At 41.5% G+C, this 8,321-nt stretch overlaps 1 pseudogene; it reads right to left on the minus strand.

The window, feature by feature from the left end:
* Positions 1–706: 706 nt before the first annotated feature.
* Positions 707–6,938, minus strand: LOC113568461 (annotated as a pseudogene).
* Between the last annotated feature and the right edge of the window lie 1,383 nt (positions 6,939–8,321).

An 8,321-nucleotide genomic window follows, 5' to 3' on the forward strand; every position in this document is an offset into this window, starting at 1 on the left:
CCTGTATCATTAAACCTTGAATAAAATTATAGATACAGTAAATATATTGATTTATTCATGATTAAATATTGTGTGCTGAATATTAAATGTTTAATTGAAGAATCCTTTAAAATGCAATAAAACATTCAGTGTGTACAACTTTTTTTTAATTGTGTGAATAGGGATCTCTGTGAAGTCCAAATAAGTTTCATTTTACAAAAACAAAACAAAACTAACCACACACAATAATACAATACAATCTTAAAACACACTGCAATATAAAAATAATCCAATTCATGTAAACAGATTCTATATACGTTGGATTCCCATACTGACCCCTGGTGCAGGCTAAGATAAACAAACAAACCACATATCACCATTTATTCTATGGTGATCTGAGAGCATGAAGGAACAGGGAACAAAACAGTGAACCAACTACTGTTTTACATTTTTATTGTCTTGCAAAACATTTCAGACACAACTAATATAAAGAGCGGATATGTTGATTTAAATTTTTCTGACACTGATAAACACATTTTGACTGCTCTTAGGCCATGGTGCTAAACCAATGTATGGAATAGAGGTGAACGTTACAGAACATTTTAAAAACTGTATGCAAAACTGACACTGTAATTTAGATATTTTGTATGATCTAAGACGGTATTTACTGGATACATACAGTGATGATGACATGCAGTATGTAAAACAGAAATCCTTTTGGACAGGCTTATTCCTCCTGGGGTCTCACAGCACCATATGTGACTGAGGTTTCAGCACTGGTCCTCTTCTGAACAGTTCTTCTCTGTTTGTGCCCAAATGTGAGACCAGCATAGATTACTTCATCTGTGTTCTATTTAGAAAAGGCCGCATTTTAAACATAATCATTAAGTCCTTTAATGACATTAGTGCTAGAGAGCACCTGGGCAGTTCCAATAACTTCAGTATTATAAATTATATAATGCTGGAACTAGGAATTCAGCTAATTGTATTTTTCCTACCATTACATTACATTTGTTAACGTTATGTATGAGCGCCACTGTTGTTGTTTGTGTCTTATGTTAATAAATGTGTCACTTCATCGAGGGAGTCTGTATGTACTGCTCCACACCCATCGGTATTCGGGCCAGCAGAAACACTATAGAATGACCAACCAGCACAGGATGCCAGCTCCCTCGGCTAAGGACTTCCTAGTGGGAGGTGTGTAAGCACCCCCCACACTGCCACCTGGATCCCAGGAGATTGGGGAGAGGACCACAACCGATGTCTGTGTCCTCTCTGGAAGTGGAGTGGTACACCCCCAGGAATTTCTTGGGGGGGGGGGGGGGGTCTACGGCTATCGAGCCTGGGCTGAGGAGGACCGATGTGCCCCACAACAACCAGAAAGAGGGTGGTTGGCTGGAGCCAGCGGGACCTCCAGAGGGCAGAGTTGAAGCCTGAGTCCCTTCCCTTCGGCGGACATGCCGGAGAGACTGGAGGGGTCTTCCCAAAGCCTCGGAGGCAACCTCTGGCACACTCCTAGAGTGGCAGGAATAAGGAGAACCATTCAGGGGAGGAGCATGGCTGGAACTGGGCCTTACGTGCACCCCCATGTGTCCGTTGATGCCGGGGCCACGTTTACAGTGCCTGCATTGACTGCAGACACTGCAGCACCGCGCCAAAAGTGTTTGTGTAAGTTTGCGCTTCTTGTTTGTCTTTAGGTGTTTCGCTGCATGGGAAAATTGATGGACTGACCTGAGAGAGGCAGGCACCCTGCCTTTCTCGCTATTTGGTAAGGGTCTCCCAGGTGGAAGGTTCCTGGACCGCCTTGTGCTGGGTGGGCACCGGGCATGGCCATACTGTGTGTGTGTTTGTGTGTGTGTGTGTGTGTGTGTGTGTGTGTGTGTGTGTGTACGGCTGCTTGGACTTCGCTATCCCAGAAGGGGAACGCTTCGCGGGAACCACATCCCTAGAGAGGGGTCATTGTCAGGGAATGGCTCCCCCCCGCATGTTACAAAGAGCTTGCCAGACTGCCCTGAAGGAGATAGAGATCCTGCCTCTTTCCCTCCTGTTCAGAGATCTCCCTGGCCACCGGTTCCTAGCCCACCTTGTGTTGCGTGGGCACCGGGCATTATCGTTTTGTGTGTATGTATTTGTACACGTCAGCCTGGGGTTCACAGTCCTGGGATGGACGCGTTGGGAGCTGCACCCCTTGGGAGGGGGTTCTGTCACAGGACGCTCCCCCCACGAGTCACGCCCCCAAAAGTCTACACCCCGAGGCCTTCAAAAGTAACTTTTGGAAACCCTAAGGTATCCAAAGAATGTCACTCAAGAGGTTAAATGTGTGTTCTGGTTGCTTTGTCAAGGAGCTAGCATTTCACTCTGGGGAAGATCTGAGCTTGAAGACAGGCCTGGTTGCTGCCTTCTGCCTTTGCTACACTGTATTCTAATCTGCTTTTAAATATTCTTTCTGTACTCAGGCAACAAGATTTAGGAATTTAGATGGTTCTCACATTGCATTCACTGGAGGGAATGCAATCTGCATGACTGGTGTCTTCCTGCAGATAATATCCTAAGCTTCCTCCTCTCAGTTTGAAAATTATGAAGAACTGGAGGTCTGAAAACAGCTGTCTAAATACAGCATTTGACATGTCCAAATGACCTTTTTTTCTGTTAATGTTACCAATAAATCCACCCTCACTAAATAAGTGACTATCACTATTAAGGAATATACTGGACGACAGCACCAAAACATGCCTTAGTTCACGATCTTTGTTCTGTATTTGTTAGGCCTTTGTTACAGTCATGAAACCCAGGAAAACAATGGAAAAAGGACCGTTATAACAGCAGGCTAATAATACTGAATTGAATAATACAATGAAGAGTGACAGGATTTCATTTATACAGAAAAAGATATTCCCACTAATTTATGTATGCACCATAATGTACCACTTCCCCTTACTATATACTATTAGGATACATGTAGTTTAGAATACAAGCTCCAGTCTGGTATAGGTTAACCACTGGACCAAACAACTGTGTTGAGATAAAGGCTCTCTACCATAATGTGATGGTTGGGAGGCCATCCCCTCCTCCATTGTGAGTGAAACATTAAAAACATGAACCTACCTCACCTGCTCAGTAATAAGCTTTGGCCCATCTGGTCTTTAAAGGCAATCTGACCAAATGAAAGTCCATTAATTCTCAGTGTTTTCAATGTAGTAACATTGGACACAGCCAACTGTCAAAGGTAAGAAACATCAGAATGAGACAATTAACAGGCCACAATAAACCTTACCTTGAAGCCAAGAGAGGCCCCCACCCTATGAATTGACAATGACTATAAGTCAGTGCACATTAGAACAGAAGAGGTGCCAGGTAATAGATAAAGTGTTTCAGAAACACCTTGCCTCTTATGTCTGCCTCTAATCGACAGTAGTAAGTTCCAGCATCAGAGAGGCTGAGATTACTCTTTGGAAGGTTGAAGACACAGGTCTGATGGGAGATCCAACCTCAGAGCTCTTCCTACACTGATCACTGCTGTCTCCATGAATATAAATGATTCCTGGATGAGATTCTCCTGAGACAAGTCTGAATCAGTAGACACTGTGTTCTCCTGCACAGTTCTCAGTGAGGACTGTACACTGCAGAATCACAGAGTCTCCTGGGTGAACTGTCTTGTTCAATTTCAGATTGTTGTCTGTCTGGTCAAGTAATACAAATCCACTGATATAATGGTGGTGCTTTGAATTAGGTCCTGGAGGTAGAGATTGGATAAAGTTAAAAAAGCATTAAAATTCAAATACCAGATGTTTTTTTAAAACTTAAGATTACTATCCTTCGTATTTAAGAAACACACCGTTACTGAAAACTACAAGGTTATAGTCCCTTACAGCACAATAATAGATTCCAGTATCTGCTTGCTTTAAATCTGAAATCGTTAAAGTATATTGAGTTTCGCTCTTGTTTACTTTGAATCTTCTATCATGTGTAAAGTCTCCATGAAACACAGGAACAGAGCCAGCATAAAGAGTGATGATACATGTTGGTGCTTCTCCGAGAGACTGCCTGAAGCAAGAGAAGTAGTTTTAATGATATTTTCAGATTATACAGTTTAAAGTTATAGTACCACCTGGCACAAATATCTTCAGTGTTTCAGTTTGAATTACAGTGATACCTGTGGCAATGTCTGAGAGAAAAACACAGTATGAGTCACAGTAAGAATAATGTCTTTTGAATGTTGTCCAGGTGTTATTTCTGTCATAAATGGGAAAGTACACCTTACAGCAGTTGTTTAATTTAATGAATTAATTAATTGCATTTATTAATATAAAATCACCGACTTGCTCTTAGGGAAACCATAAAAGTTAGGATATGTTTAACCAGTTTAACCATCTGAAGATCCCTTTTTTACAGACTACCCCTGTACCCACTATATACTCATGGCAAGAAAAGTGAGAGTGAGACCTTGCAGGTTGAGGTGGCTTTTTATTGGAGATTTGTTTGATGTCGACTAAGCCTCATTGGCTGTTTTTATGTCAATTACAAAAGCTTTTTTCTATTGCATGTTTTGCCCCTTTGTTTCAGTTGACCACAATTCATAATATATCTTATATAGTACAGCAAATTGCAGACATTACAAAGGCACTTACAGGTTCTATCTCTGTTATTAATCAAGTTTCTAATAAAATTCTAATTTTTAAAAAATTTATTTCATACTTGATAATCCAAATTAAGGTGGTTTTGGATTGTTTTCAACAGAATTGAGTTTAAAACTTATCATGGATAAAATGTTAATTCAAATTGGTTTTGTGGTTCAGCACGTTTAGTCATATACATCATTTTAAAAATAAATTAAACCATATATGCATAGATTAAGACCAATTGATGCAGTTTATTAATTAAAATGCATACGGCTTGCATATGGATCCATAAAATGTATATTTAATGTTTGTAAATATATATATTTTGACTCATTAGAGTAGTAGCACTCAATAGCACAGAGGCATTTGATTGCACACCCCAGTCATTCTGTGAGGTCATCTCTCATCTTTCCATTTCTCACTGAGACGATTAAAGTTAGAGTGAAAACATCACCAGGGTGACATTTATCATGGGGACAGATGCTTATACCTCTACATTAGCTTTAGACACACTGTTCTGACCAGGCTTCTCATCCACCTCCAGTTATTCTGAGGTCACCAGACACTCTCCAAAGTGTTGACTTCCCTGAGCATGTTCAGCTCCTTTGTTTAGGACCAGTGGTGAGCACATGCAGAGAGGCACATGCAGACTTCTTGATCAGTGGCTTCCACAAAATAAACACACCTGATTTCACTCATCTCTACATAGTGCCAGGCCTATATATCTGTTCTCCTGGGAATGTAATTGGGAAAGTGTGATTCTAATTCTCTTCTCTCTCCCAGTCCACACAGTGTCTCACAATAACAATATGCACAGGCTGCTGGATGCACTAGTACTGCTTCAGAAATTTTCCTGGAGGCCATGCATTTCTTCCTCCCTTATAATTTCTAGAACAGTTGCAGATAATAAAAAGAGCATCAGTGGGATCTATATTTTTGCCATGATTATCACAAATGCAGCATGAAACGGGACCTCCATTACAGTGGATGAACCATTATAGTCCTGCCACAGACTTTTGTTGTGTTCCCTTTGGGAGGCAGCTTCCTAGTTTTCAAGCAGAACTCGTGTACTCCTGAGGTGATGGCTGTCCCATTAAGAAGGCAACAGAAAAAAGCTGCCTTTTAAGACTTTTAAGACTAAGTCATCAGGCTGTTCAAATAACTGCTGTCCCTCAGCTACTGATGTACAAGTAGTACAGTCTAACTACTGGCACGACCCATTTTACTTCACGCAAACACTCAAGGACTGTTTATGCCACATGTTTTATGTTCCCCAGGAACAACCATCAGCCCCGCACAGCCATGCCCCCTGACACACACCCTCGATCTGACTCACCGGAATTCTAGCACACACCTGATTCCCATTCCCCTCATTACCAACCCCTTTATAAGTTTCTCCATGCACATGATGCGAAGTATTGTTCCCATGTAGTGTACTGAGCATTTCCTCATCCTGTGTGCTTTCCTGGTTACTGACTCCTGCTTGCCTTCTAGACTTCATCTCCTGTCTGACCCTCAGACACCTCTTGAACACTACTCTGTGCATCGACCTCGGACTGACCTGACCACGCTTACCTGTTTTACTAAACGTATCAGTTTGATTGCTAAAATAAACCTCTGCAACTGGATCCAATTCAATGTTTGTGCATTCATTACACATGCTAACTTCAGAGGATTTTGCTGCCTTCTTTGTGGACCTTTTTCTCATGTTTCCATTCCCCACTACCAATTTACTTCCTCCTGTTCATAGCCCTCTACTCTACAAATGAAGTCCTAAACCTACTGATATACAGCAGTCCAACTACCTGCTCACTGGACCCCATCATATCCTCATTGCTCTAGAGGATGTGGATCTCCCAGAGCCTTCTTTTCATCAGTCTCATTATAAACATCTCCATCAGGTCATGTACCATCAATTTCATGGAGTCTCCTAACATTACTATGCTGATGATGCCCAAGTAATCCTGTTCTTTTCACCTTATGACATGCAGGTTTCAACTGCATCTTGGCATGTTTGACATGTATCATAAATGGCATCACCTGAATCTGAGTCTCAGCAAGACCCAGCTGCTACACATCGCCAGAGCAAATGCTCCTTGCTAGTATTTTGCCATCTTTTTTGAGAAATTCTTGATCACTCCATCCGAGAGTGCAAGCATGTTATTCAGTCATGAGTTAAGTGTAACTTGAGACTGACAGCTGGTCATCCACAGTTACAAGTTTTCTTGCATTCTCAGACAGAGTGATCAAGGAATTCTCAAAAGAGATGTCAACATCCCAGCAAGCACCAATTGCTCTGGGGACGTTTAGCACCTTGTTCTTGCTGAGGTTTAGCTGCATGTTTTTATTCAACATTCACAGAACTTGCCTCTTCTCTCCAAGGAGGCCCTCCATATGTTATTCAGTCTCTTGTCATCTCCAGAGAGAGAGAGAGAGAGAGAGAGAGAGAGAGAGAGAGAGAGAGAGAGAGAGAGAGAGAGAGAAAGAAAGTGTGAGAGAGAGAGAGTCCATTCAAATATTTTATATAGAGATCTTTACAACATGCATTGTCACAAAGAGCTTTACAAATGTATGGGTCCAAATCCCTAATGAGCAAGCCAGTGGTGACTGTGGCAAGAAAAAACATCCTGTGTGGAATTAAGGGAAAGAAGGACAAAGACTCAAGCGAGAACCATTCCTCATTGGGTGGCCCAGCTAATACAGTCCATGCTTTACTACATTATGTTTAATCCAAGTAGCCACTTTGCTATAGATGTGGGAGCCTCAGTTACTCCAGTGGGTCTAGGGTGGGCAAGCAGTTTCTGCATCTACTGGAGTAGATTGGCTGGCTGGGTGGATATGGCAACATCAGTTTATCTGGTGGTGGCACTGGGACATTTTCTGACATCATGTTAAATGCTTTGTCACTGATGAGCAGGGGTAGTCCAGTGTTGACATCATCTCTGAAGTAACATGCAAATAAAATAGAAATATATAGTTAGATCTGTAAATATCAATCAATGTATGAACAGTCCACATAAAGTATGTGATCAGCATGCAACTGTGGCAGCATAACTAAATGGGAGGGTCAGAAGTTAACCACAGTCCTGAGGCCTCATGGAAACATTGCATTCCACCCCACATCATCATAAACCCAAATGAAGGCATGAAGTGGCTGTCTGACAGTATCAACATCTCAAATTACCAGAAAACTCCATGACCGGGAGCCCTAAGCCTTTAACCTAGATTTTAAAATGGGAAGTGTCTGAATCCCAATTTAAAGCTTGGGGGAGAGGAGAACATGGAGTTCTGTCATAAGAAAAACATTCAGATTCTGGGGTTCCAACAGGCAAGGTAATGCATAATGTGTCAGATTGCAAACCTTCATATTGTATGTTTTAAATTAATGCACAATTCCTGATTTTTATGTTCTGACATTTTTGCCTTTACCGATGGTTTGTCTTTCATGCAATATGTTGCTACTATTCCAGTCATTTTATTTTTCTCTTGACATGTCATAGTTACTCAGGTCTGTTCTGCTAAACTTATCCTCACTTATGTTTGTAAATGACATATATCTGTTGTCGGTTTGAACTGGAGTCTTGTGAGTGGAGCAAATTGAGAGCTGTGGGGAGAGGGCTATGATTTTGTCTGGAGTGAGGAGTAGCTTTTTGGAAAATTGAAGTATAGGTGTTATCTCTCATACCACCATCATTCAGCCACATGTGCATAATGCAATTTCTC

This window comes from Electrophorus electricus, chromosome 19 (assembly GCF_013358815.1).
Source record: "Electrophorus electricus isolate fEleEle1 chromosome 19, fEleEle1.pri, whole genome shotgun sequence".
NCBI lineage: Eukaryota > Metazoa > Chordata > Actinopteri > Gymnotiformes > Gymnotidae > Electrophorus > Electrophorus electricus.